This window comes from Panthera tigris, chromosome F2 (genome assembly GCF_018350195.1).
Source record: "Panthera tigris isolate Pti1 chromosome F2, P.tigris_Pti1_mat1.1, whole genome shotgun sequence".
Classification (NCBI taxonomy): domain Eukaryota; kingdom Metazoa; phylum Chordata; class Mammalia; order Carnivora; family Felidae; genus Panthera; species Panthera tigris.
The window spans coordinates 4,193,879-4,199,383 of NC_056676.1; the positions used below are offsets into that span (position 1 = coordinate 4,193,879).

Sequence of the window (5,505 nt, forward strand, 5' to 3'; positions counted from 1 at the left end):
GCAACAGCCTTGATGTCACCATCACTAATTGTCTGAGACTATAGTCTACATGAGTTTTATAGATCTGGAGTTCTGAAAATACAGATATGAGCAAACAATAAGACCCAACCTCCCTGTTGACCAAGTTGAGGGGCTCTGAGAAACACTTAAGCAGTGAAAAGTTTCTACTGTAACCTTCATATAAATTTAGTTCCTAATGATTCTTCGGTATCCTTCTTGCCCAAACAAGCTGCCCAAGACACGGTTAATAAACTACAAGACAATCTCTCCCTCTTCCAAGAACTATTTCTTTTTTTCAAAATGTTTATTTTTGAGAGAGAGAGAGAGAGAGAGCACACAAGAGAAGGAGGGGCAGAAAAAGAGACAGACACACACCTACAGAAAATAAAGCAGTCTCTAGATTCCCAGCTGTCAGCACAGAGCCCAAGGTGGGCTCGAACCCATGAACTAATCAGATCATGACTTTGGCTGAAGTTGGAGGCTTAACCCACTGAGCCACTCAGACGCCCCCCAAGAACTATTTCTGATAAACTATTCCCCATAGTATATTCATTTCAATTGACTATTCTTGCTAAAACTCTATCTATAGCCTTTCTTTTTCAAAGTGTTTTTGTGCTGTAGAATTCTGAATATAGGCTTAGACTTAATAACTTTCTCTTTGATTTCCTCCCATAAGATCTAGTAAAACATTCCTTAGATATTGGGACTTTCTGTAGTTTTGAAGAGTAGATTGACCACTTGAAGTCCTCAATCACATCTATAAAATAGGTATACTAATTTTTTATTATTCATAGCCATGTAATAATTGAATAAGGTAATGTGGGTATCAGTGTTCTATACTCTATAAAGCATTGTATAAAATGTGGGAAGATAAGATTTTACTTGCACACCTCACCATTTTCCTGAAGTATTGGGCACACGTACTTCTTCCCTGGGCCTACAAATAATGGACATTCCTTTGCTAAGGCAGAGGGAAGAGACAGACGTACCATTTTGATAAATCAATGCAATGTCAATATTGGCAACAGAATAGTTAAACTCCCATAAGTATGACTTTAAATACTTGCATATGTGTGTCAGCAAGAAAGAAAATGTAGAAGGATATATGGCTGGTTAATGTTGGTCCTATTGCCTTAATGTATCAGAGAGAAAGAAAGAGAGAGAAAGAGAAAAGAACTGTAAGGAATATATAGTATGTCTTGAGGGATTACTATGTGCTAAGTAAGGCATCAAACATTTGATCTATATTACCTCCTTATAACATGAGTATGAAATCTTAGGAAAATATAATGTAAATACATTCTATAATAAGTAAAAAAAAAATAGTAGAGCTAATTTGAAACTGGGAAATCTGCCTCAAAAATCAAATGGCAATCCAAAACAAGAAAAGAATCAAACAGTAGTCCAAATTACTAAGATATATGAATTTTAAAAATTGTTTATTCCATATGCTTTTCTGAAAAATCTGGTACAATGACAGAAATTTTCCTTTCTTCATTTCTCCCTTGTGAGAGATAGATTCTAATCTATCCTAGATAGATTCTAATCTATTCTAATCTATCCTGATTTGAATCACATCACTATGCTGAAGGAAAACGTCTGTGGAAATAGTTGACTAACACCCTGAACCAGAGACTTAAAGAGAAAAGAAGACCTCTAGAAGGAACAGTCTATGAGGAAATGGTTGAAAGGTATCAGGAATAAAGCAAGAAGTGATGAGGAGAAAGTAAACAATTATTTCAAATTTCCAGTTTCAGTTCTGACTTGTAAAGAGTGTGGAAGTCACTGCCCCCACACATACAATAAGGAAAATCTAGACAACCTCAAATCAATAATTTTGCATTGACTCATCAGAGAACTGAGACTGTGTCAAATTTGACCAAAATCTGACCTGGAAAATCTAGAGACTCATATCTGAGGTCTACTCATGGACAGCAGAGCCACTAAAACCACAAACTGAGAGGATCACTTAATTGGTAAATTTGACTAATCTCTGGAGGTGGAGTGTAGACAAGCCTGAGAATGGGAAACTACTGGTGATTGTGGTCTTAGGGGGACCCCCACGTGCTCCAGGAGCCACACCAAGTTCTCCTGGTGAAGAGTCAAGAAAGGTCTCCTTGTGGATCTGGCAAGGCAAAAGAAGAGTAATCATTGTAAAAATAGCCCCAGAGTATTCTTTGCAACAAAGAAATATTCTGGGAGTGGGTAGAGACTTTACCAGAACCTTATCCCAACTCGGGAAAGGCCTGCCTGCCACTTCAGCTTCTTCTAGCCATTCTATACTACTAAAAAAGTTAAAAAACAAAACAAAACAAAACAAAACAAAACAAACAAAACAAACCCTTCATCATTGTAGAAACACTTGTGACGGTCACAGTCCAGAGACACAGGCCTGTCTCTGAGACGCAGAGACACTATGATCATGAAGTTATAGAATACTTCTCCTCCTTGACACCTTACCACCATACCAATAGCAATCCTTCTGAAGAAGTTTAAGAGGGGACTGTCTTGGAGAACAGATAAATAAGGACCTCAAAATCAAGTGGGGAAATACAAAGGAGGAAAGTAGGAGAATTTGAAGTCTTTGGCACGTATATCTACAGCAAACATTAAACACAGCCCAAATTCTAGATGTATTACTTTAAATCCTCTCATTGAAGATCTATTTAACTCAATTCTGATTACCCAACACAATATGCCGTATGGCAAGAAAAATCAGTGTATAAAGAGACAAGTTTAGAAACAGACTTGGATGTGTCATAGGTGATGGAATCATCAAGCAACAGATTTAAACTACTAGGAAAATGTCTTAAAGGCTCTAAGGGGGAAAATAGACACCATTTAAAGATGGGCAAAAACCACAAATACAAAACAATTCGAAAAAATAATCAAAAGGGAATGCTTGAAGTCAAAACCACTGACTGAAATAAAGAATGCCTTTGATGGTCCCGCCACTCAACTGGACAAGAGCAAGGAAAGAAGCAGTTATCTTGAATGCAGGTTAATATCAAAGGGCCCAAGAGGACCCAAGTTTGTCTCCATGCTTCATAAGAGGCCTTGGTGGCCATTCTGAGCCATAAGGGTGCCACTTTGATGACCAAATCATAACAGGCAGCTGGGTACAGAGGGTTACAGCCTCTGGGCCCGTGAGAGGCTCTGTTTTGAGAAAAGCAGCTTGTTGCCAGCGATTCCACACTACTGGCACTGGGATTTTCTTGCATCAGAAGCATGGTCAACCTACGGTCACCTTATGGCTACCATGGGTGCTCCAGAGAGTAGGTTGCTAAAGCCTCCTCAGTTGAAGGAGCCTCTTGCTAGGGAAGAGGCACTAGCGGGCATGACTGTTCTAATGCGATTGTGACAGATTCCAGAGGTTTTTGTTATAGAGTCCCCAATCAAGGAGGGGCTTATTTGCAAGCAAAGCATACAGGGACTTAAGTAAAATTTGGAAGTGAGGGACATGTTGTCTTCAGAAGCCAAAATGGCTGAAAAGTTGTTGGACATTTTTTACGTTGTGCGTGCTAAAAGATCAACAGCTGTTCCTCAGTCATGGCAAGTATGAGCAATCCTTTATTTACCAGTAATGTTTGGAGGCTGAACAAAGTTCATAAGGCCTACAATGTATCCCTGTGCTTTGTGAGTTTCTCTGCGAGTGGTTGTATGTCCTGAATGAGTGTGCCAAACGAATGTCCCTGAAAGAGGATGCAATGAGTGCGATGTCATGCTTGTGCTCCTGGACTAAGTTGAGGGAAGTTAAGTCCTTGCTTGCAAAGACTGTGCTCAAAGGCCTTGTTGCAAAGACTTGTGTGGCAAAGACTGTGTTCAAGGGCTTGTTCAAAGCCCCATGGGCAGACAGGTGAGATGTACGGTATCTCTTCAGAGTTGAAAGAAAACTTCAGCTGACAGATTGTTGAAAGAACACTGAACAGGACATATTAGCCACATCCAATACGACATTTTTAGAGAGATTACCAGTTGCTGATTCGATAGAGCAGGTAATTTCAATACTTTGCACCGAGGTTTCAATGGGATCCACGGCATTAAGGTTGCAGTAATCTACATGAGGAGCCACGTTGTTCTTTCTGTGTTTCAGAACAGGCTAAACTGGACTGAGTGAAGAAGCAATGAGGATAATTAGCTTTAAAAAAAAAAAGAAATAGGTCTTGAATGGTGGGTTTTAATCCTTGAAATCTCTGTTTTAATTTACATTGGGCCATGACATGTTGACTGGGGGAATATCTATGGGGTCCTATTTTATCCAGACAACTTGAAAATTCCAAAGACCAATTTAATTTTAACTTGCTACTCACTGGGTAACAGTAATGCCCCTTCTGAGATATTTCAGTGTAATGGATTCTGTGGTCATGCAGAATTTAGGCAAGACAGTAGTCTTGATGGTAAAGCTGGGGCACATCTATTTGTACTTTTATATTTTATAAGTCTTTTAAGAGTACAGGGAAAACCTTGCGTAATATGTGGAATGTCCAGGTATGTCTGTAATTTGAACCCAGACCGTAAAGATTAAAACCATGAAGATTTGCCAGTGGATACATTTTGCAGATATTAAAGCTAATTCAGATCCATAGTTGTTGAGTGCTTGCTTCAGCAAGCACTGTATCATTAAAATTGGGATGATACAGAGAAGATTAGCATGACCCCTGCACACAGATGACACGCAAATTCATGAAGCCTTCCATATTAAAAAAATAAAAATAAAAAATAAAAGCAAAGCTGTTGAGACACAAAAGTCAATCAGTGGCCCTTTATGTTTTGTTATTTAATTATTTTAGTAAATTTTGGATTGGGTCAAATTGTGGACCTCTGTTTCAGGTATTTTTGTTGTTTCCTTCTCTGTACCCAGGTTTCTATTTTTCTTGTATCCTTCCTTTTTTTTCTTTTTTAATTGTTGTTATTGGATATACTTCAGACAAATTCCTCTCTACCTTGCTCATATTACATGAGCTTCTTCCTCCAGAGAGCCTCAAATTAGCGTCTCCATGGGTTGTGGCCTCTCCCAAGGCAACGGCTGCTTATAGGATTGAAGCTGGGCTTTATCGGCTTTGAATTAACCTCTTCACTGTGTCACAGGGGTGACGAGTGCTTTTCTCTGTAATCCCAAGGATCAAGATCTTTGTTGTAACAGAAGCACAGATAGCAGCAGCAGAGGTATATTTATGGGTCATGGGGAGCCTTGTGCTCTTAGATGTGCAGACCTCAGCATTCGAGATAATGACTCCATTTTTCTTCTTTCTCTCTATTTTTAAAAATTCATTAGTGACTGCTGTTTCATGGGTGACCAACTGATGTTCCTATATGCTACATAGAGTACAAGCCTTTGAGCCCTTTACAGAACAGAGACCAAAACTTGGTTGAGATACACAATGAACTTGGTAACAGGTGGAGACTCTTTTCCCCCACACCTATTGTCAACCAGTTTTATTCTAAACACAGGCTGATATTTCCAGGCTGAGATGCAGAACCCAAGGCCATGAAGGAGGGCCCCAA

The 5,505-nt window shown here is 39.2% G+C and overlaps 1 non-coding gene across 1 annotated transcript; it reads left to right on the forward strand.

The window, feature by feature from the left end:
* Nucleotides 1-4,595: 4,595 nt before the first annotated feature.
* Nucleotides 4,596-4,703, forward strand: LOC122235204. Its single transcript, XR_006213329.1, has one exon. It is a non-coding gene; the product is annotated as a U6 spliceosomal RNA (small nuclear RNA).
* Nucleotides 4,704-5,505: the final 802 nt, after the last annotated feature.